Source organism: Odontesthes bonariensis, chromosome 16 (assembly GCF_027942865.1).
Source record: "Odontesthes bonariensis isolate fOdoBon6 chromosome 16, fOdoBon6.hap1, whole genome shotgun sequence".
Lineage (NCBI taxonomy): Eukaryota > Metazoa > Chordata > Actinopteri > Atheriniformes > Atherinopsidae > Odontesthes > Odontesthes bonariensis.
The window spans coordinates 31376443-31401649 of NC_134521.1; the positions used below are offsets into that span (position 1 = coordinate 31376443).

Sequence of the window (25207 nt, forward strand, 5' to 3'; positions counted from 1 at the left end):
TTCCTTGCTAATAATATTGTTTAGGAGGGAGCTCTGTGTTCTTTTCTTTTATCGTTTTGTTAAGGCTTTTGCTCCCCCCCTTGTGGATCTCGGTTTTATGGGTTTGCTGAGACCTGATTGTCCTCAGCGGGTCCCCTAAAGCTTTTATGTGGTCTAATTTGGTTTCTGTGGACCCATTTGGACTTGGCTTCTTTCTGTCCTTGGCTGATTTTTATCTGATACACCACTGGTGACAGTTTTTCGGTGATCAGGTGGGGTCCTGTCCATCGAGGAAGGAACTTTTTGGCCAGCTTTCCAACCTTGTGACTTGTCTGTTCACCGGTTTTGGTGAAGTTGTAGTACCAGACCTTGTCCCCCACTTGGAGTTCCTCCTGTGAGGCTTTTTGGTCATAATAGCTCTTTCTTCCCTCGACCGATTTTTCCAGGTGTTTCTGAGCGAATGCAAAGGTTACCTGTAGGTGTCTGCTGAGGTCCTTCATGTACTGGTGAGTGGTGTACGCTGTTGCTACACTGGCTTCACCTGGTTGGTAGAGCAGATGCAGTGGCATTGTCATCTGTCTGCCTGTCATCATTTCAAACGGGGAGATTCCCGTTGCTTCGTGTGGTGTTGCTCTGATGGCCATTAAGACCAACGGCAATTTTACATCCCAATCTCGTTGGTTGGATGCAACGTACTTCTTGAGTATGTTCACCACAGTTCGGTTGGCTCGCTCTACTTGACCTGAGGCTTGCGGGTGATAACTGATGTGAAAGTTTGCTTTCACACCCAGAGCTTGCCACAACTGTTGCATGACTTCTGCCGTGAAGTGTGTTCCTCTGTCTGAGTTGACACGACTCGGAAGGCCGAATCTTGAGAACACATGGTTCATGAGCAGGTAGGCGGTAGTTTCAGCTGTATCGTTTGCAGCTGGTAGGCATTCTACCCATTTGGTGAATGCACATGTAACCGTGAGGAAGTATTTGTTGCCTCTGGTTGATTTGGTGAGAGGTCCCACCCAGTCAATTTGGAGGTCTGACCATGGGAATGAGATGCCTCTCCTCTGCAACGGAGCCCGGTGTATCGGGTTTGTCGGCTGAAACTGGCAACACACAAGGCATCCTTTGATGTAGTCGGCTACATCTTTTCTCATTTTTGGCCAGTATGCCACTTGTTTTAACGCGCTGTATGTTGCTTTGACACCTTTGTGTCCAGCCGCGGGAAGGTCGTGTGCGTGCACGAGCATCACCCCCCTTTGGTTTCGAGGGACCACGAACGCAGGTGAAGAGAGTGCGTCGGAAACATGAACTAAGACACCTTTGACCAACCGCAGGGCTGATCGAGTGGCAAAGAGTTTCCTTAAATCAGGGATGTTATTGAGGTCAGACTCAGAGGGTGTGTTTGAGCCGTCAGACACGAACAACACCATTTTATTGATGGCAGGGTCGAGCGATTGAAGGGTGACCAGGTCAGTGTCGGTGAACGCTGGGTCCACTGACACTGATCCATCGTTAGATGTCTGGGCGGGAGGGTTTGTTTTGGAACGCGTCACCACACAGATCTGTGGTTCGGAGGAGTCCGCGGTGGCTGCGGTTAGCCACGAGGGATCCAGTGACCAGGGGATGCCATGCATCGCTCCCTGTTTTGCCAAGGAATCAGTTAGATCGTTCAGTTCTTTGTCTTGCCCCGGTACACGTGAGTGGCCTCTGACCTTTTTCCAGTAGATCTGCATGTTGTTGGACTCAATGGCGTGGTTACATGCCAGGAACAATTCTTTATTTTTCACAGGTTTTCTGCTGGAAGTCAGGAAACCATTGCGTTTCCACGTGGCAAGGTGGCAAGAGAAACTGAGACGGGCGTAGTTTGAATCAGTACAAATCAATAAGTCTTTCACACCTTTTTCTGCAGCGAGTTGTACCGTGATCAGGACACCTGCCACTTCTGCGTATTGGGACGACTGTGAACCAAGCTGGAAGCTTTGAGGTTCATAGGGGTTGTTCTGGAGCCAAACGACGCCTGCACCTGCTCGTGTAACCGTGTCATGATGAAAAGAGCACCCATCTACATACGCAGTAGTCATGTTTTTACATACGTTTTCATCGTAGTAGTGGTGGTGGGGGTTGGTTACAGGTGAGGGTTTATCTGTAATTGCGCAGAGTGGAGGTGTATCTGCAGTGCAGTTCTGACATGCAGCAAGATCGGTGCCGAGAGGGCTCTTTTTGTTCTGCGCGTAGCGGACTTCTAAGTCGAAACTTTGCAGAGCCATTAGCCATGAGGCCACACGGGCATTTGTTACAACTCCATCCCTTATACGTTGGCTGTTAAGGAACGTGGTAGGTTGGTGTTGTGTTTCTACAATGACCTTTTGGCCTCCAAGGTAGTTGGAGAAATGTTTAACTGCCCAAACTGTGGCTAGCAGAGCTTTTTCACAGTCAGAATATTTCAGCTCGGGTATAGCAAGCGTTTTACTGGCGTACGCCACTACTCTCTTATCCTGGTCGTATTTCTGATACAGACCAGCGCTTAAACAGTGAGTTGAGAAGCCCACTTCGAGGTGGAATGGTTTGTCGCAGTTAGGGTAGTTTAAACATGGTGCTGTGCACAGTTTTTCTTTTAAGGTGGACATGGCCTTTTGTTGTGGCTCAGCCCAGATAAAAGGTGTGTCCTTTTTAAGTAGTTCAGTTAGAGGTTTTGCTATGTCGGCATAGCTCTCAATGAACTGTCGAGAGTAGTTGCAGACTCCTAAGAAGCTGCGGAGCTCAGAGACGTTTGAGGGAACTTTGATGTTACTGATGCCCTGGATGCGGTTAACTTGTGGCTCGACACCACTTGGTCCTACTAGGAGACCGACGTAGTCTACTTTGGTTTTGCACCACTGACATTTTGAGAGTGATATTTTTGCACCCGCAGTGGTGAGTTGACCCAGGACATGGTCGATTTCCTGAATGTGTGCATCCAGGTTGGGGCTACGGAGAAGGATGTCATCGACGTAGATGAGGTTACCTCGTTCGCCGGCATCAGGACATGCTTTGTTCAGAAATATGTTGAATTCAGCAGGTGAGTTGGCGTAGCCAAAAGGACACCTGGTGAATGTATATTGACGGTTAGCGAACGTGAATGCCAACTTGTGTTGGTCCTCAGCGTGTACTGGAATGGTCCAGAAACCCGACGCCACGTCTAGAGTGGAGAAGTATTTGGCATTTTTAACGCGAGGAAGTTCTTGTTCAAGCTGAGTCATTGGCCACCTCGAGAGAGGGACCTGTTGGTTGAGTTTTCGATAGTCGATCGTGAGTCTCCATTTTCCATTGGGTTTCACGACCGGCCAGAGCGGTGCCGAGTAAGTGCTGTTACAAGGCCGAATGATCCCGTTTTTCAACAGGTCGTCTATTATTTCTTGTATAGGCTCCTGTGATGCTAGAGGAATCTTATACTGACGCACAAAAGTTGGCGGTGCGTCGGGTGGAGTAGGAATGCGCATTGAGTGGATTGTGGTTAACCCACAATCCGAAGAATCAAGTGAGAAAAAATCCTGATATTTGAGAAGGGTTTGGCGTAGCTTGTCGCGTTCCTCGTCATTAACGAGAGCGTTAGCTTGCGTTACCACTTCTTCGATTCGATCAGCAACATTAGGGGATGGCCCTGTTGTTACTTTTTCCTGTGCGTCGGGAGAGTCTGGGGTTGATGTAACCGCCAAGACGTCAACCGTGTGAAGTGTCATTTGTTCATCATGACTAAGATCAATGCGACTGACTGAGTTCCGGTCGAGAGTCACGACCGAAAAGAGTGCGATCGCCCTTGAAGGCTTTGTGTAGACAACGTGGGTTGTCTGATGTTTTGGGAAGAGTGGAGTTGGGATTTGTCCCAGTATTGGGATGCCCAGCTCAAAGTCATGGAAGTCAGTACTGATAAGCCAGCCCAGTGGCGTGCCTTTTGGGATCAGTATGGCTTCCTCGCCGATGTTGTTGATCAGCAAGAATGTGGTCCTAGAATTTAGGCCCAAAAGAGGAGTTGCTTCCAGGGACAGTCCAAGTTCGAAGAACAATGGCGAAGGTTGAAACAGAGCTTGTGAGTGGTTAAGACTCTGGCCTGGTTGCATGCATATCTGGAGAGGGGCATTCGCCGTGCGTGCTGGTATTGTGGCATGTTGGAAGTTAGCTACTTGACATACCTCTGGAATTGTCTGTCCTGACTTCAGGTTGTCTGCGTCAGGCAGATAAGAAGAATCACGCACGGGTGTTAGTGACCACAGAATGTTATTTACTGTGTCAATTTGGACTCCTAGTCTCACCAGTATATCGCCTCCTACGTACACTGAGTGTGGAAGGTCGGGAATAACCAGAAAAGTGTGAACCAGCATTCTGTTATTCCACTTTACTGTGAGAGCACAAACACCCATGGCAGTGAGTGTTGTGGTTGGTGTAGGATCTGATGGGAAACGGAATGTCTTTTTCACCATCCGGAGATTGGCGTTTTCTCGTGCCAATGACTCATACAGATCCTTACTGATTGCGGATTTATCAGCCCATAAAGCTATAATCACATCATCTATCTGCGACTTTTGCAGTTCAAGACCTCCGAGCACCTGTGGACAGTACTCGTCCTGCGTGGCTGACGGTTGTAATGCACACAGGAAAGTGTCTCGCTGTGTCGCGAGCTGCGTCACCAGGTTGTCAGGGTCGGCCTGAGCGGCTGGACTGCTGTGGACAACCTCATCGTGTGTTACGGTTTCGGACGGCTCGAGTGAAGTTATCTGTTGGACAGAGTTATGCTTTTCACTTTCAATGACATAGCAGCTAAAATCTTCATTGTACGGAAAAGTAATCGTCAGAGGTTCTCGCACTTGTGCCCACACTTTCAATCGTTTGAAATCGAGTAAAGGCTCGAAACGGTTCAGAAGATCTTTTCCGACAAGCAAAGGAATGGACTCAAGCGATGACACATACACGGGATGAATCAGAGTCATTGGTCCGATTGACAGTTGTATCAGAGATACTGCTGACAGCGTAGTGTTATTAGAGGCGTACGGGCGCACCTCCAGAGAGCAAGGTTGGAGTTTTAACTCTTTATTGCCGTGGTTTGCTGCCTTACGAAGTCTGTTAAAAAGAGATAGAGACATTAAAGTTATATCCGCGGCAGTGTCGAGGAGAGCTTCATGTCTCAGCACATCTTCCAAGGTTAGTGACATGTAAAACTTGCGTGCGACTCCCTTTTCAGAGAGGTTGCACAGAAATTGGTGTACAGGTGGTTCAACTTGTATCAGAGAGGCATCCTGGTCAGAGGAGATCTCTTTTTGATCCAGCTGTACAACCAAGACTGCGCTAGGTGGGAGAGGATCTTTTGCCTCTTCTTCTGTGCTGTTCACAGGAGTTTGTGACTCTGTTTGAGCCTGTTGTGGGTCCAGCTCAGATTCTGGAGTTGGCTCGGCTACTCGTTCTGGCTGTAAAAGGGAATCAGCTGGCAGGGCCAGGTTCTGTGTCACAGTGGTTATAGACAGAAGATCAGACTTTTTGTTAACTTTCTTTTCTTTCATTTCTTGCAACAAACGTTTAATGTTGTCTATCTCATCCTGGCTGAGACCAAAGGCTTCTTTTTCCTTTTCAGATCTCATGCCTGGAGAGTCTTTGTTGCTCCTTTTGTGTGAATCATTCGATTCCTGTTGGGATAATTTGGACCATTCCGTGCGTGGATGTGTGTCCCGAGGCCTATTTTTATAGTCACTCTGGTTCTCCCGAGCTGGGTATTTGGGAAACCGGTTTGGGAAGAACTTTCCTCTGTGAGGGTTAAAAGGAGGTTCGTTGTGTTCTGCACGTGAGTAAGATCGCTCTTTTCTGGGCCAGTGAGGTTTCGAGTAGCCGTCTCTCGGATGAGACGGTTGAGTCTGTGATGTCTTGTGACTCTCACTAGACCGTTGTGGTCGGGTGTCGTGACCAGGTGCCTTACCCCTTTGGGCTCCTTCGAGCTCCATAGGTGGGTGTTCGGCGTTCAGCGTCAGAACAGTGTTATGCTCTGGCTGTTTAGCTTGTCTGTGTTTCTGGAAACCTAAAGTGGCCCACTCACGGAGCTGCACAATTGTGGCTGTTCGCGGATTAGCCATGACCCCCAAGTGGTGACTAGTAACGGGATGGAGATTTTGGATGAAGAGCGTTTTGAAATTTATATCTTCCTCCATTCCCTTGTCGTTGCGTGAGCCAAAATAAGCTTTGAGGAGACGGTAATAGTACTGCTGAGGCAGCTCACTACGTCCCTGTTTAACCATCATGGCGGTACTTAGACCAGACTGAGACAGCTCATCTGAAAATTCCCTCTCCATCGTTTGACAGAGAAGTGCATAATCATTTTGGATGTAATCAAGCTGACGTTCGATGAATCTACTTACTTCACGGCTGGACGTGATTTTAATCAAGTAGATTTTGTCCGTAATGGATGCGTTTGGAAATCGACGCAAATAGAAGTCAATATCATTTAAGTAAGCTCGGGTGTCGTGCGGCCCCCCAGGAGTGGGTTCGAACCTTGGCACGTTGCGAGCGATTTTGTCTAATTCTCGGTCAGAAGGTCCCAACGGTGTGTGGTTTCCCGGAGCAAGGACCGACTGATCCAGTCTGGTTGGTTCTGGGGACTCACCGTGGGCTCTGAAAGGATTTGGGGTGGCTGGCCCTGTTGGGGGAAAGAACGACTCCCCCTGGGCTCCCTTATAGCTAAAACGGCCTTCCTTTTCTGGTTGAGAGGGATCATGCATTTTCAGTTTGCGTTCAGCCTCCAAGGACTGACGTAAATCTCTTTTTGCATTTATCAACTCTCCTGTTAGGCGTTCGTTTTGCTGATACGCTTCATTGATTTTGTCTTTAGCTTCGCCGAGGTGTTCCTGCAAAAGCTGTATCTGTTTTTGTTTAGCACTGAGATGCGTCTCATAGGATGCGACTTCAGTGTTCAAATCCTGCACTGTCTGCAGGGCATCGTGGAGAGGTTGTTGCGAGTCCTTATGGGCTTTATCAACCTCTTCCAGTTTAGCTTGGTTAGCCAGCAACTCTTGTTGGCACTGCTGGAGCGATTCCCCAAGCTCCCCGTTTATCTCTTTTAGTTGATTCATATCTCTGTCTGATTGTTCAACCTGGGTTGTTAATTTCTCTATTTGGTCAGCAGCCTGGCTTGCTGTCCTTTCAGAGACTTCTAATTTATGTTGGAGGAATTTCTTTTCCTCCTGTAATTGCGTTATCGTTTGCGACCGAGTTTTGAGTTTTTCAGCGGCTTGCTCCACCACCTTATGGGCATGTTTGAATCGCGCGGAGAAGACGACAGCTAAGCTCCCCAATAACTTTGTTAAAGTTTTGTCTTTGGGCGTCTTCGCTTCCACTCCTGCAATAAGTTCTGACACTATTGCCCCGAGCTCGTTGGGGTCAGTGCCTGTTATTTTGTTGACATAACCTGGAATTAGCTCTTCAGTCAAATCCATCAGGGTGTTTTCCATTGCTTCGAATGGATCGTCCTGACTGGACGTGTCAGAAGTCATGTTGATTTGTCGAGAAAAGTTTTGTTAATCTATTTGTTTAGGCGTAACCGTGGTAAGCAGTTAGGCAAGTTATAGACTAAGTTTAGCGTGTCTGGAAGAAGGGAAGGAAAGTAAGAAAAAGAAAAAGAAAAAAAATTAAAAAAAAAAAATTCTTTCAATTTAAAATTAATAAAATAAAAAAAATAAAATAATTAAAAATTAAAATTAATGATCAAAAAAAAATTTTTTAAAAGTTTATCGCTTAAAATTATTTAATTCCAAATTGCTTTTGAAATTAAACTTAAAACAAAATTAAATAACAACAAGATGGAAATAATCAAACAAAAGAAAATTCGGAAAGAAGTATTCCTTAATAAAATTTATCTTACTTGATTAAGCCAAATTATTGATAAGTTCTTTCCTTCTTCCAAGTGTCGTTCCTTTTCTAACGATGTTAATTTTGGGGTGTCGCAATTTAGGAGTTGTGGATATAATCCACCGTTTTAGGTTGACTCTCTTTTAACCTTAAAAATCAGTTACTGTTGAGTTTTCTGATTTTAAATTTCCTATTTATTTAAGAATCGTTTTTCTCTTAAACCTTCAAACAAGTTATGCAAACAGTCATTGTTAGTACAGGAATTAGTTGTGAACCACGTGATTGCTTTTCAATTCAATCACTTCACCACAAGTTACAATGGCGCTGGTCAGATTTGTTAGTCAAACACCATTTCCCAGAATTCCTTCACTTTGTTGTAATTAACCAAGCTACCAGCAGATGACGCTGAGGCTCGTTCTTGCGTTATTTGCAGCGGACTTCCAGGGGAAGAGTGAGAAAGTGCTGACGTCAGATGTTGACAACTTTGGCACCTCCCACTCAGGAAGACTCGTTAGCGTGTGGCTTTCTTTGTCACAGCAATTTAGCTTTAGTAGAATCAAAACCAAGCTTTTAAACATCAACATTCATGTCACAAGCAAAAAGAAACACGGCGGTTTCTAACACAGCTTTTATCAACAGCTTTGCAGAAGAGGCAGCATTTGCGAGACGTGGCAGTCTCCAACTTTCCACCTTAAGCTTTTAAGGGCTTCCAACACGTCAGCGCTTCTGCCGACGTGCTGACTCAATTGGTCTCGTGAGCGTTTCTCCGATGACCAAGTTAAAACAGGCTTCAACTCTTCAAAATTGACTATAACTACCCTCTCTTCGGGAGGTCACAATATACGCCGTAGGCGTCACTTTTCGGTCACGGGAAGCTTCGCCGTGCCGCCTCTAATCTCCTGGCTGTTTGTAAACAAACCAGCTGCTGGCTATGTAGCTACACTAGCTTCAGCACGGAGTCCTGAGTTAAGCAGACGATCACCGGAATCTCGCGGATAATTATCTCTGTTCCTCAGAGTGGTTATATCAATGTTGGATACTCGCAACCATTAATCCCCACTTGGCCATATATTATTGAGCGTTTTTTTTTTAACACGCTCTTGCATGCAAAATTACTTCAGGAGGAAGCACCCCAGGCAGCTGGTGTGTTCCGTTTCTGTGTTTTTGTAATTCTTTCTTACTACAAAAACCATTCAAACAACAAGTTTATGCGTCCATAAAGTTTGTTATTTGGCTCTATATCTTTGCTTTCGTTAACTCTTAACTGCAGGAAACAAACAGTTTGTAGAACAATGCTCACACACACAGGCAGTTTTGCTAAGCGCGGCTACTTCACAAATAGCCTCGGACGGACGGCACCAAAATATATGTAGCGTTGACACGTTATTAATTAATATTTACCTCGAAAATAGCAGGGACACCACCTCTTTTATTTTAATTTGTTACGTTACAGTCCAAAGAGGAAGACTGTTTAAAATCTTGCAATCCTAGTATGTTATATTAAGAATCAGTCTCATTCTGAGTCGTGCGTCCTATTTGGAGTGGTAATCGGCTTTAGTAACTGTCTGTGACGCTCTTAAATGGGTTAATATAAACATTTATTCAACATTATACAGGTATATAGGTGTATAAACAATTGATAAGAGACAGAATATGGGTACTTTGCAATAGTTGTAGGGAAACACGGTTGAAAGGGAGAGATGACTTAGCTAAACGGGAGGACTAGTGACCTGGGGTTAAAACATTAATACTGAGTCTGGTTCTTCACACGAAACTGCTATGGCTAATCACTTCGGCCGGTTATTTCCTACGGATCTCTGCACAACCATCACCTCCAGAGGAAGGATTCAGCACTCCGAGTTCAGCAGAGTTCCACTGCTCCAAAGATATCAGACTTTATGCACCTTACTTTTGCCGTAGAGTATCGTGGTTATTTACAAGGTGAGCGTCAGTCCTTGGAGACCACGTTTCCTTGGTTACCAGCGGCTGGGCGTCGTTGTTGGAGACCACGTTTCCTTGGTTGCCAGCGGCTGGGCGTCGTTGTTAGAGACCACGTTTCCTTGGTGACCGGCTGGGTGACGTTTAGTCGGCTGTTCTTCTTGGGCCGGGCGGTGTGATTTAGCAAACACTCGCGTGTATCGGACCAGACTTTTATAAAAAAAAGGGAAGTCTAAAAAAATGGGAATTAATAGTTACGGAGTAAAATAGAGAGAGGACAGAAGAGTTGCGGGGAAAGGCAAGATTACAAGAGGTCAAAAATTGTAAGCATAAGCTTAGGGGACAAAGGGAGTGGTCAAGGCTTGGAGGACCACAGGGAGGTCCCAGAGTTGCGGATTTTGAGAGTAAAACAGTAAGAGCGAGCTAAGAGGGGGAAGATGGTAGATATGAGAGTTTGATGAGAGGCTGAGAGGGCGGAGAGAGAGCGATTTCATGCGCGCCTCTCTTTTAAGCTGGAGATCACATGTCGGCTTTCGTCCAATCAGTGTTCAGCTGACCTCCAACCCAAAAAGCTAAAAACGGGGGTTACTGAGAAGAAAAGGGGGAACTTCTCTCTTTCAAACGCATTTACCTACGTTACACTGATTTATACAACATAATGTTCCTAACAGACAATAATGTTGCATACGAGCAGGCATAAACACAAATATGAACATGGAACAGTTATCAGCATACAATACTTCATATTATCATGATAGAAATGGTATGACAACTTTGGTTGCTGTTAATTTAGAATGATCTGCAGCTGTTTGGGTAATACCTGTGGAATTAAACACTATTAGGTTATGCATTGCACATAATGAGAACATTAAACATCCGTAGTTGAAATTGTCCATGGTTGTTTAGGCTGACATAGTGAAAAGTGTCCGTTATCCATGTCCTTTGGGGGGCACTGTGGCTCCACGAGAGGGATCTCTTTTAAATCCAATTTTCATAGCTTGATAATTAATGAAGGTACAAGAATGGCGAATGTTTCAAAATGATCTGTAGATTTATGCAGTTCCGATTTTAACAGTTTTATTCCAGGAGAAAGTGAGGATTATGGTGAAAGTTCTACTTTCTAGAAAATAGAGAGTTGAACATTCCTTTGTAACAGGCCAGGAAAGAAGAGCAAGCCTGGTTTGTTTCTCTGTCAGAGGGTGTCAGTTTGCATAATTTATTATGCGTGGAGGAGAGAATCTCACAAAGAGACTCCAGTTGGTCGGAATTCACATCTGGGTCCTTATCTTCTTTAGGTAATCCGTTGAAAGGGTCATAAACAGTGAAATGTTTTCGATGTCAAGACATTTGAAAAAGGGGGGAAGGTTAATGTAAACATCTCCGTTCTCTGTCTTTCCTGAGAGCACGCTACAACAATTATGCAAGTGACCTTTCATGTTGTCATTTTGATCAATTAATGGAATTCCAATAATTATTGATAACCATCCACGTGTTTGTAACGTGGGCTAAATTAATTCCAAACAGTGCTTTATTTATAGTACAAACAACTATTGTGCAAGTGGATGATAAGGTTACCTTTTCATGTTGTCATTTTTTATTAATGAATGGAAATAATTCTAATTATCAATGATAAGGACCATTCAGGTATTCATTTATTGATTTATCCACTAATAACTATGCAACACATAAAAAAGTCAAAACAAGTAGGGGATACACATCAACTGGAATTTACATCAACCGGGACACGTGGAATGTCCTTCCTAAGCTGTTGTGGCGCATGCGCGAGCGGCGACACGGTCTGTTGCGCGTCTCCTCTACCTGTATTGTTTGTTTTAAATGTTTGTCTACCATACGCAACAAAGTAGCAAGCTTTTAAGTTGGTAAACCGTCATCGTATAAGCTGCAAAAATGAAACTGGACTCGGTCGTTTTACTGTTGGTCTTGATCACTTTTTTGGCTGATCTCGCCAGATATGCAGCAGGCCACAATTCAAACTTCAAAGATGGCCAAAATCGCATCACCTACACAATGGAATTTCTGTTAAATCTCAGACCATCTCCTGTACTTTCTCGCTTGGATGACACATCGTTGCTGTCACTCGATTGTGTCAAAAAGAACTCTAAAGCAAGAAAACGCGGAAGGAAAGGTGGGCTCCGCGAGCGGATTAAAAGGAAACCTTACCGACAACCACTTCCATCGATCATGCTCGGTAATGTCCAAAGTTTAAGGAATAAGGTGGACGAGCTGCGGGCCAGCAGCCAATATTTTTCGGACTACCGGAATTCCTGCCTCATATGTCTCACCGAGAGCTGGCTCACGGATGCTGACCCCGACTCATCAGTTGACATGGAGGGCTTCACGCTGGTGAGAATGGACCGCAATCAAAACTCCGGGAAAAAGCGAGGTGGGGGCGTGTGTGTTTTTGTGAACAACAAGTACTGTTATCCTGCCCATATAACAACGAAGCACAAAGTTTGCACGAAGGACATTGAATTGCTTTCGCTCTCCCTGAGGCCCTATCACTTGCCCCGGGAAATACACCAAATTAGGCTCTTCCTTGTGTATATTGCGCCCTCAGCCGACACACAGGCCGTTGCCACTCTGCTTCATGAACTCGTGTCGCAGGTAGAGACAAAGGCTCCTGATGCGGCTAACTTCATATTGGGAGATTTTAACCTTTGCAGTCTAAAGGAACTTTTGCCCACATACCAGCAATATGTCACCTGCACCACCCGCGATAAGGCATGCCTTGACCATTGTTACGGTAACATACCCGATGCGCTTTACGCGAAAGCACTACCCGGTCTAGGGAATTCGGACCATAATATGATTAAATTAAGCCCTGCCTATGTGCCCAGGCTCAGGCGCGAGAAAGTGAGGAAAATGGACGTTAAACGCTGGACTGCTACTGCGACAGACGCACTTCAGGACTGCCTTGCAAGCACAGACTGGGATGTAATAATGGATGGGACAGAGAATATCAATGACGCGGCGTTTGCCATTGCCGGATTTATTAAATTCTGCGAGGACACAATAATTCCCAAAAAGACAGTTAAAATGTTCCCCAACAACAAACCTTGGGTGACGCCGGAATTAAAGCATCTTCTTAATCAGAAGAAGAGTCTTTTTAAATCAGGGGGTACCACAGAAGACAAAAAGACTGTACAGAGAAAGATCAAAAACCTGATCAAAGACTGTAAAGCTGCATACAGACGTAAACTAGAGGGTTTTTTCAACAGTGACCCAAGACGAGCATGGCAAGGGGTCCAAACCATCACAGGTTATAAGCCTAAGAACCATCTGATGGCAGTGGACAATGAACTTGACATGGCTAATAAATTAAATGACTTTTATTGTAGGTTTGACACACATGATTTTAAAACAGAGCAGCATTTGATTACCTCAAGAGGTGAGAGGTATGGACTGTGCAAGTATGGACATTTCTGTTGATGATGTAAAAATTTTTTTTAGACGAACAAACCCACGTAAAGCTACTGGGCCTGATGGTGTTAGCAACAGAACCCTTAAAATGTGTGCAGAGGAGCTGGCACAGCCCTTCCAAAGGCTATTCCAGTGGTCCATAGACACTGGTGTGGTCCCCAGTCTGTGGAAACAATCACTAATAGTACCTGCAGCACTGGTGGGCCTCTTACACCCAGACATTTTATCTATTGATGGTTTTGAAAGGGAGGTTCATGGTTTTATCAAGTGGTGCACAGACAACTTCTTACAGGTGAATGTTAAAAAGACAAAAGAAATGGTGATAGATTTTAGCAAGAAACCAATGTCCATCTCCCCATCCGAGATCAATGGCGAGCAGATAGAGCGGGTCTCATCATATAAATACTTAGGAATTGAGATAGACGACAGAATGTCTTTTAATCAATGTGCACAGAACAAATGTAAAAAGTTGCAACAGAGGATGTTCTTTCTTAGGAAGCTCAGAGATTTTAGGCTAGACTGCAGCATTCTCCAATTATTTTACCAATCACTTTTACAAAGCATTTTATCATTTGGACTAATCTGTGTCTATGGTAACATGCGTGTGCAGGACCATAAAAAACTGCAGCGCATCATTAAGTCGGCCAGCCGGGTGATTGGTGTGGACCAGACATCTGCAGAAGATCTGTACAATGAACTTATTTTAAGGAAGATGGACCAAATTTTACCTGACGCAACCCATCCCCTCCACCCAAAGTTTTTAAGGAGTACTAGGTTAAATGACAGACTCCTGCAAAGACCAATCAGGACAGCAAGATATCACAAATCATTTGTACCTACAGCGATCAGGCTATATAACAGCAAGCCAAAAGCAACTGCGGCACTTTAGTTGACTCACTTTAGTTAACTCACCTGCTCTAATCTCCTTTTATGCTTTTTATTTAATTTACACAGCACTGTTTTTATCTTCTATTGTACTTCACACATTTTATCCCCTATTTATTTTAATGTGGTATGTCTAGTGTCTATTGTCTGTATGTTCATAGTATGTCTTGAGGAGATGTGTACTGTTGACCACCTGAGTTTCCCCCTGGGGATAATAAAGTTTACCTAGACCTTGACCTTGACCTTGATAAACTTATATACATATATACATAACCATAATAAAAGGAATGATACAAATGGAATAGAATAGAGGTAAAGAAAAAAAAAAGCACACACACACACACACACACTATTCCTCACTATCAGTGCTGGATTTCTTGTCATCCATGTCACTTGAAGATTTCCATCTTCCAGATGCCAACCATGTCCAGTGGGAGATGGAGCACCAATCTTTTGCTTTACACATGACCTCATTATTTTAGCCTGATAATTTGCCCTTTTGCAGTGCTGGTGGAGGGCATCACTTGTTGGGGGATAGATAATTCTGGCAAGGCTGATGATGCCACACAGAAAGCTTTGTACCTAGCGTCATTGATGTTTTCTGCGGTTGGCTGATCGTACAAATGGCACACATATTTGCAAAGTAATGCAAATGTAGAGTGGTCCAAGTTAAATTCAGTCCCCAGATTTCTGAAAGCCTTCAGGTAGACATCTTTCTCGCATGCCACAGCAAATGTCTTCTTTTTGCCTTGTGGTGTCACACCCAGTGAATGTATGGATCCCAATCAAGGCTGAACACACTCTGGCTCCGAGAGCTGATGACACCTTGGTAATGTCCATTATGCGTGTTCTGTTGCCCGTCCCTGTGAAAAAGTACAAGCTGCATGGCAAACCTTTCTGCAGACTCACAGCAATGACTGCTACATCAGTGTCAGGGCTCTTAATAATGACAGTCTTATGTTCCTGAGCAGCATGTTGTGCAAAAACACCAGTGTCACATTCTTTGTGGTCACACTGCAGGTCTTCCACAGCATGAACAGACTGCACACCTTCCAGTACAGTCACACAGTGACATTGGTGTTGATGTGCTATGTACAAGCTGAAGTTTCTTCCCACTGCTGTAAGATCAGCATGTGGCCACGCATCGTATAAGAACTCAGCAAGTGCTTCTTTATTTGTTCCTTCTGATTCCTTCCCTTCCACCTTGTGCAGGTGAAATTCTGTGTTTCCTCATGCTTAACAAGAGATATGTGCATGTAACAAATCTTTCGGTCGAAATTTCGTCTTCTTCGGTACTGCTGGATGATCGCGCTGCTACTGCGGTGCTGTTTCTGTTTACCAGCTCAGCTGACATACTAGCTATCCGATTCGTCCATTCTGATGACGTCTCAACCGTGGCACCTCTCGCGAGCCAAACTGTTATTACGCCTGCCGAATATGTACATACGCCTTGCCAGGCACTAGTTATTCCTTTAAACGTTGCGAACTAAAAAAGTACTGTGTTCTGAGCGGCGAAACTTTTTTTTAAACCTCAACATAACTCAATCTTTTTATGAGCTGAAGCGTGTTTGGTACGGAGAGCGTGGAACAAGCCTGGTGTTCTGAAGGAGTTTTCGAGGTTCACCTTACGGCCTATGTGTGGCCCTGTGATGGACTGGCAGCCTGTCCAGGGTGTACCCTGCCTCTTGCCCATTGACCGCTGGGATAGGCTCCAGCCCCCCCGCGACCCGACCGATGGATTCAGCGGTATAGAAAATGGATGGATGGATGGATGTGCCCTTGACAAAGTATTTCATTCAAAAGAAGCATTTCACACAAATGAGGGTACACTTGAGACAAAACGACCCATTATTTGAATATCCACAGGAAACTCCCAAATATGCTTCCAGAGAGTTGTGAGATCAGTAAGTTGTCCTTTTTCCAGATCATTTTGCAACTTTGATGTAGATAATGTTTACACTGGTAAGCGCTGTATCCAGGAAATAGCCATATGCATGCACTGTGCAGTCCAACCGGACATAAACTTTTGCTTTCTAATTATGCTTCCAACTAACTGTCAGCCCTATGAATTCAAACAAACAGAACCTTTTTAAGTGTTGCAATCATTTGCCATTGAGTGACAAAGTTTAACCTGTTGACAGTGGTGCAAGTTTTGGCTGAATATTACATGACTGTCCCTCTTTGTGTATCCTTGGTGAATGTGCTTGCTGCTGCAAGCTTTAAGTAGACATGGTGCAAGGGCGACTAAGGTATCCATTACATATTCAGAAGCATTTTCATACTGGAAGTTGGATTTCAAAGCAACACCATAACTCTTAACAGATGTTTTGACTCCAATAAGACTGTTAAAAAAAAATACCCAGAAGCACTTAAAATATGTTTAACAAGGCAATTTGATATCAGATAAGGACTTTGTTTTACTTTATGACATGAATGGGTCCAGCAGTATAGATTTACCATATACAACATAGAAGAAATGAAGGGTGTGGATTTCAACATACGAGATATGAAACGTAAGATATGAATCACGGACTCATTTTTAAACAAAAATAATTTAGTTTTACTCAGTTCAGTTTGGTACAATTCTTAACAGTTTATCCACATCCATTCATCAATCCATCTATTTCCTATACCTGCTTTATCCAATCCAGAGTCACGGGAGGGGCTGGAGTCTATCCCAGCTACCTTCAGGCAAGAGTCAGGAAACATCCTGGACAGGTCACCAATCCATCACAGATTCTTGAACAAAGATATTAATTTTACTTTGTAGGTGACAATAAATAAGTTTCTATAACTCTGGCAAATTACATATGAATAACAAGATACTTTAATTGAGAAAATAAAATAAAATCAAACAAAAGCACAAAGTTCCACATAAATGATGCCCAAATATAGCATCCCTGTTTGATAAATCATCATAGGCATTACTTTTACACCTCTTCAGATTTTACAAATCACAACAAGGTGCTAATCAAAGGATTCAAACAGGACTTGAGTGATCATATACTGTTTGAAAAGCTAATAAGATATGCTTGCTGTATCTAAATTACTTTCATGGATTCTGACCAAAGGTTGCTGACTCACATTTTATTAGTGAGGCAATCACTTTTTATGGGACCCTCAGTGTTTTTAATTACTCACCACCTCATCTCTCTCCTCACAAGGAAGATGATAGTGAGTTGACAACATCTCTGTCTGCCACACATTAGTTCTACTATTAGTGTTGTTTGACAGAATGCAGGTACTCCTCGTCACAGAAGTGGAATTACCCACATGGTGCTGCTCAGGCAGATAATGCAACAAAAATACAATCAGCCACAGCCAGCAAGCAAAAATGATAATTTGCGCATGCTAATTACTAACGATAAGGATGGCAAAATTAACTGAGAGTGATGAGGAAGTGGGTTGGAACAATGATGACATCCTGATGGTGATAATGACAGTGATCCCTGATGGTGCTGGTGGTGAAGAAAGAGGTGCTACTGTACTAGAAATGACTGGATTATTATAATGCAGCTCTATTCAGCATATTAGCTCATCCTCCACTCTGATGGGCATGTACGAGTGCAGTGGTGGGATTATGCAAATGATAAACTGAAGAAGCTGCCGGTTTCCCTGGCAGTCGACTTCAAAGCGGCCAGGACTGGAGATGGAATTAGTGCTCTGCTTAATCCCACTGGGGGGGGACGACGACACTTTATTAATGCAGCAGCAACCTTAATCATAGACAGAAAGGGAGGTGGGGAGTAAGAAAGGTATAAGATGTCACAGAATGAGAAAAGGGAGGGTGGGGGTGAAGGAGGTGAGGGGAAGTAGGGGTGTGATGGGAACAAAAGATGCAGTATGGGGAAGAGAATATGTTAAGAGTGTGATGTGTTTGTGAACATGGAGGCGCAGAGGAAGTGTAACACAACGAGGAGACAATCAAAGATCATTTTTATGGCAGCTTGATTTCCTGCAGGAGCCTAAACACAGATCTGTTTCCTGTCAAACCACCACATGTGATATTCACTCTAATAGCAAGAGCAAGAGCTCACCAGGACACAAACTGAACCTTAAGGGGCAGATCAATACAAACACTGTGTAGCAGTCACAGTGCCGTGTGGATTAAGAGTTTTTCAAACTTTGACAAAACCAACATTCCTGTGGGGGATGTTTACGTATGTGGATATAAACCAGATCTTCATTTTCTTTCCACAAAGGAAAAAGAGACAGAAACTGCCTAATTTACAACACCCTTAAGAGCTTTTGGGGAGTCGAACTCACTCTTGGAAAAGTGGGACACTTACTATCTTATCTAGACCATAACTCGAAAGTTGACACTTTAACACCCCTTTTCACCAGCAAACCGACCAGATGGCTACACACGAACTGAGAAGACTCACTTTTAGTCGAATCTTAAAACTATATTAAATGTGTTTGATAACCGTGTACAATTTCTTTCAGGTTTCCAGCTTGATCACAAGACGCATATAGAGACAATTTGTACGATTCTGGCTTAAATATTGACAAAGAACTGATTTTGGTGGAAAACGCCCAACCTGCCTGATGGAACCACATTGCCCCCTAGTGGTCTGCAGTGTTGATTAGTTGAACATTTAAATCCCAGAGGACTCAGTAAAATGGACAATATATGCAACTAGTAACTTCTAACGATGTCCCTTCGGTATCTATTTGGTATTTGTTTAGTGTCCCCATTGTTAACACAGAAAATGAACATTGTATGGCTCACTATTCATATGTCACGATTTCATAGATATTCATCTGAATTTTGAAAGTCATAATTGTCTTTATCATGTGTGTTATTTTGATGTCTTTATATTACAAGTCTATGTTATATCTTTAATCTGCATATCTTAACAAGATGTGGTGTTTTCACAATCACTGAGACAAATGTTCTATGAGATGGGAGTAATGGAGAAATAAGAGTTTTCTTTGTCTAAATCCAGAAATCCCCATATAGCACAGATCACCTTACACAGACATGCACACAGTTCAAGCATGTCATTGGCTGAAAAAGTAGTGTAAGCCCCGCCTCCGAGAGTCAAAACCCAGAACCCGCGGAAAACACACTCTCTCTTGTGCTCTCTGTCTCTCTCTAGTTCTCTCGTTTGCTGGCTCGCTTCAGGCGTCTGCTCTCTTGCTTCTTGCCTCTTGTTCCAGAAGGGTTCCAACCCAGAGTTTCAGAAGGAGATTTGAGCAGAGAACAGTTGCTCAGAGAGATTTGGAGATGGTTTAAGCAGAAGAGAAGAGCTCACCAGAGTTTGGGAGTTTTCCCATAATCTCAGGAGAGAACGGAAGGACGTGTGGATAACGATGCAGCGGACGACCGGAGGAGACCCTCCAGAACCCAGTGAGACCCCGGAGACGAGAAAGAAAGACCCGAACAAAGAAACAGATTGAAATACTCTGAAGATGCACGTTTTACGTGTTTTTGTTCGTCCCTCGCCATCCACGTCCTTCTACGTCGCACGTCCTAACCTCCGCTGTTTCACGCCATCATCACCTTTTCCTACCAAGAAAGCCAACTCCAAGCAACCTTTTTTTAATCTTCTGTAAACTTAAGTTCACTTCATCAGAGAAGCAACGGACCCACTGACACTAAGAAGATTCGACCATCTAACCCCAGTCCTCGGCACCATCGTTTCGGTTTCCCGGTGAAAGAAACAACTGAGAAGTCCGCTAAAGTCAGCCACCACAGCCAGGAAGGCCCAGAGAGCGGAAGAGAAATCCCCTCGGACCCGCGTGGCCGCTACCGTGAATAGAACTTCAGCACAGTAAGACCGACCCGTTTTCACCTTAAAGTGGGTTTGATGGATGTCTCGAGGCTTTCACAGAATGATACATTAATCCGAAATGTCAGTACAGTATTTAGATTCAAATAGTCAGCCAACCCAAACTATTTGAATAAATCCAGTAACTCTCCATTCCCATATTTTATTTTATATTCACTAAGTGTTTTATATAATCACCCATATTCCATGCATCTCCTGTTTGTTTAAAGGTTCATGTCTAAGATCATATCATTGTAATAAACAGCTCATATATCTATATATATGTTATAATCACAGATTGTGTCGTATGCTTTCTTTACGTAATGTCTGTCCAACCAAACGAGAACTTCACGAAAGTAGCGAGATATGAGACTGAATATTAATTGAATATTAATTATTAATTAATTTAACACCAGGATCGTAAGATTTCAAACAGTTTTCCTACCTGACTGTGACTTAAATTAAGTTAAAAACCTAGGTAGGTGGTGCCCTGAATTCGAGGTAAGGTTTATTTGAGACTGTAAGAACATCTCATAAATCCTTATATTTAATAGGTATATAAATACCCGGTAACGCTACAACTGCATATGCTTGTATGTGCATCTTGATGTTTTAAAACTGTTCTCAATGTATTAGCGCACAGACAGAAACCAAGTGCTGCGTCTGGGATACACTTCCAAACTGAATCACATGGCATCATTGGATATTGTTGTTCAGCATCTCAAGAGAATATGAGGCTTTATCAGACTATCCTGTAGAGATGATTCTGAAATATTTGTGTGTGTGTGTGATCTTTACAGAGATTAACTGATACTGCTGAATAACTGCAATTGCACTAGCAGATTTCTTTTTTCCATTTCAGGTTACTCAAAAGGTCGACTTGTGCAGTGCTGAAGACAGCCAATAGGATCACAAAGAGGCGGTGTTCCAATCGTACACACATTCATTATATAATAAGTCAGCCATTTTATTGTGCTGTTCAAACCTTGAAACTTCTCATTCACCCCCTATAGATAGTCTTGATTACAGAGGCACATCTTTTGTTAAATCAACCAAAAAGGGCATATTTCCCTAATTTACTCATTGAACTTCACTGGCTACCTGGTCAAATTCTAGTTGCTTAGTGACTTCTGGGTCAGCAGGCTGCTCAATCATACTGACTCCTGCTCCCTCCCAACCATTGTTTTCTGCTCAGGAACATCCTTTGTGAATGCCATCCCCACACACAAAGAAGTTTTAAGTAAAATTGTTCTAATTTGTGCTCCATGTTAAGGGAACAAGCTACCAAATAGAGAGCAAGGGTCTCTCTCTTTATTTCACCATGAATTATCTTTTGTATTCCATGAACAACTCCTCTCCTACCATCCTAAAACACATAACTCACACGTATTGTACACTTCTTTAGCTGTTTTACTTGTACTCTGTCCCTTAAAGAGATTTAGTTGTATAAATGTGATGTTGGTAATTGAATATCTGCACTTATATATGTTTGTGATTCATACAACATAGACTCACAGTAACCGAAGCTTGCCACGCAAGGCATCTGAACTGCAGCAACTTCAGTTTTTCTGCGCAAGAACATTTCTACACGTGGAGTTGCTCAGAATGAAGCCGTCACCCTTATGATTATAAAACCTACTCCACCTGAGTCACCGCTGCCCCCTTGTGAAGGAGTAATGTTAAGGCAGGTGAGGTGTCAGCAGTCAGCAGACGGGTTAAAGATGGGAATACTGTGGGGATAACTGATGGTCTGATAGGAAAGGCAGGCAGGTTTAGAAAGTCCTCTAAACTCTTTTGTCACTGGTTCCTTACTGTTGACAAAAATTCATACGTAAATGCTTCAGTGTTCAACGATCTCATTCACTTTCAATGGGGTACATCTTGCATTGCTGATAAGAATTGGCGTATATCCATATATAGGGGCATCAGCGGATCCCCCAGTTCACTCTCGTTATATGGATACACACGAATCTAAATAGCGTGATTCAAAGCGGTTGTTGGCTGTAAATACAAAATAATCAGATTTTAAAAATATTCCAATAACTGAGTCCTGTGGAGTTTTATGACATCCTTCCCATCATCAATTCCGTTTTCTAGCTTGCAGTTTGAGACACAGCAGGGCAACAGAATGATGATCAGTAAAGGAAAATAAGAGGAGAACCAGTGAGCTCACATGTCCCAGATAAGTATTCCCTTATGAGGCACAATCCAGTACTACTGTAGTAATGATTAGTTACAAGAGGACCAAGTGGCAGAAATGAGTAATAATTATCAATAAATTGATCACACGTCTCTCTGTCCTCATGAGTCCTCCCTGATTAACTCTGGTCCAAACAGGACAGAAAATTACTTATATTGACTGCTTTAACATTAGTCATTCTTATAGTCATACATCATACTGAGCAGTTTGAGTAGTCCCACATTAAGAACCATGACAAACGTTCTTTAAATTTTTTTTGGGGGGCTTTTTATGCCTTTAATGGATAGACAGGAAGCAGAGAGATGGGGAAGACATGCAGCAAAGGGCTGCTCAGTGCGGGAGTTGAACTAGGACCAGCTGCAGCGAGGACTGTAGCCTCTAGTGATGGGATTTCCGGCTCTATTTTGAGATTCGGCTCTTTCGGCTCTTCTTACTGTGGAGAGCCGGCTCTTTCGGCTCCCAAACGGCTCCCCATACACATTTTTTACGTTATTAATCAATTAATAAATTTAACCTAATTTTACAACATTTTGTTTCATTATTGACATTTTTAAGCACTTATGATGAGTAAAATGCGGCATAACAATGCTTTATGAATAAAAGTTTTATTATAACCAATTAAATTATCACAAAATAGCACTACTTCCACAAAAATAACTTAAAATAAATTAAACAGTTATAAATACAAACACGCTTGACACGAGGACAGCAGAGGAAAGAAAAAAGTGGACAAACTTTTTTTCAGTGTTTCCAGTCACCTTATTAATTGAAAGCTGCTTGTGATTGGTCAGATGTGTGGAGCACACGCTTGACATGAGGGCAGTGGAGACATTAAGGCACCGACTGAGGAAAAAAAACTCCGTCTAGCACTGGCAGAAGCAGAGCAAAACGCGCAAGGAGGGGGAGGGGGAGGGGGAGAGAGGGAGAGGGGAGAGACAGAGAGGCACCGAAGGACAAAAAAAACGACGTGGAAGAAAAAACTGACGGCTTTGTGGCACTTGCAGAGCACAAGCGCAACGACAGGGAGGAGGAGAGATACTGAAAGAAAAAAACGGCTCCCATTGTGGAGCCGGTTCCTGTCGTTCACTTCAAAGAGCCGGCTCTTAGAGCCGGATCGTTCGCGAACGACACATCACTAGTAGCCTCTGTACATGGGGCGGCTGCTTAAAGGATAAGACCGGTTTTTTGACATTGGGCCCTTGATTTCACATTATAACATGATGTTCTACTCACCCCTGCTTGTTGTTTGTCATTTGGAGCTGTTCCGAAGATATTCGCGAGGCGTCTGGCTGCTCTCTTGAGATATTCGGCCATGAAACGGTTTCCTATGGGCAAGCTCATACAGGCACAAACTATGCTGTTTATAATTTATTAATTACTCTACACCAGCACTGATAACGTGGAGGTGCGTCGCTTACTTAAAAAAATCCGGGTTACTAATTTTGAATTTTAGCCGAATGAATAAATAGGCAGCAGGTCTGTGGGGGTAACACCCACTTTACGACAAAAAAATCTAAATTACAATAACCCGGATTTTTTTAAGTAAGCGACGCACCTCCACGTTATCAGTTCTAGTGTAGAGTAATTAATAAATTATAAACAGCATAGTTTGTGCCTGTATGAGCTTGCCCATAGGAAACCGTTTCATGGCCGAATATCTCAAGAGAGCAGCCAGACGCCTCGCGAATATCTTCGGAACAGCTCCAAATGACAAACAACAAGCAGGGGTGAGTAGAACATCATGTTATAATGTGAAATCAAGGGCCCAATGTCAAAAAACCGGTCTTATCCTTTAACCCACTACGCCACCGACCGCTCCAGAACCATGACAAACTTGTTGTGATTTGTTGAGTAAGGTGTGATTAGATTGATGAAAAGTACTTTTCAATGAGACAGAATTCAATGAGTTTAAATAGAGTTGTTATAAATGTAGTGTGGAAAAGTGTCAAAGGTGGTTGGTGTAAATGTGTTCAACCCTCCTAATCCACTATACTCCAGGTAAGTGTCCAGAATAAACAGGACGACAGAGAGATGCGTCTATCAATAAATTACAATTTTTATTAGCAATGATTTTGGACACAGATGGGATAAAAGTAGTATCGGAGCAATGTAGGCAGTAACTCCTCAGGCCGCCAATCCTAGATTTCAGTTTTATGCATTTAGGACCCAAAACACCACATATTCACAGAGCTAGTTAAAATATGGCACCAAATACACGTCTCACACTACACACAGATAAGGTGCTTAAAACAGTTCAAGTCACAGCAAAACAAAGGTGCCCCAAATGTACAATTGATCTAAAATGGCAGTCTGAGGAATAAGTTGCTCAATATCAAATAAAAGAATGAATGATGCCCTCTAACGATACCAAGGTTTTAAAAACGAATAAACAAATAAAGAAATAAAATAGAACAAAAGCCCGTCCTAACAGGCTCCTTATATGGGGAGAAAAAACAGCGACAGTCCCTTTGTCAGTCTGAGGACGCCCGACGAGCCGCGATCCCCGTCCGCCAATCAGCCGAAACTAATTGCATAACAAACATTAACATCAACATTAATTCAGTTTGTATAAACCCTCATGCATCAGTATATAATACTCACATATACACGCCTTATGTTAGTGATCAGTGCCGCTGTGTTCGCGCTGCAAATCGTGGGACGCTGAGGAAATCAGAACGGTAAACAACATGTCGCACAATGCCACACAATGTGCGCATGTACGGGGATTAATTATCAACTGCATTATCGAAAGTGTGTGTACCTGTACAGCAACTTATTCGTATATTCAGTGGCAACTGAGCACGGAAGCCAGGCATCCCCTCACACTGGCTGAGTTCCCAATGACCCGGCAGAGGAAGAGAAAGGACGGATCCTGCTACCGGCGCACCTAAATAGCCTCCCCAGGTGAGGAGTCAGCGCTGCCTGCTGGCGAGGACCCCGTTACATAAAGTTGTTATAACAGCTGCTACAGTATACTTCCCACATGGGAGCATCTCTCACCTTCACCATTTATTTAAAAAATAACCAATTATTTTAATTTCATACACTAATCCAGAAATTCGGAGTTGGGGAAGAAGAATTTCTTCATTACCAACAATTAAAATCTATAATTAAATCAAATAGTGATATT

The 25207-nt window shown here is 43.3% G+C and overlaps 1 long non-coding RNA gene across 1 annotated transcript; it reads right to left on the reverse strand.

The window, feature by feature from the left end:
* Positions 1 to 24115: 24115 nt before the first annotated feature.
* On the reverse strand, positions 24116 to 24893 carry LOC142401481 (uncharacterized). The gene is made up of 2 exons (XR_012773136.1): positions 24679 to 24893; positions 24116 to 24601 (listed from the first exon to the last, which is right to left on the reverse strand). It is a non-coding gene; the product is annotated as an uncharacterized LOC142401481 (long non-coding RNA).
* Between the last annotated feature and the right edge of the window lie 314 nt (positions 24894 to 25207).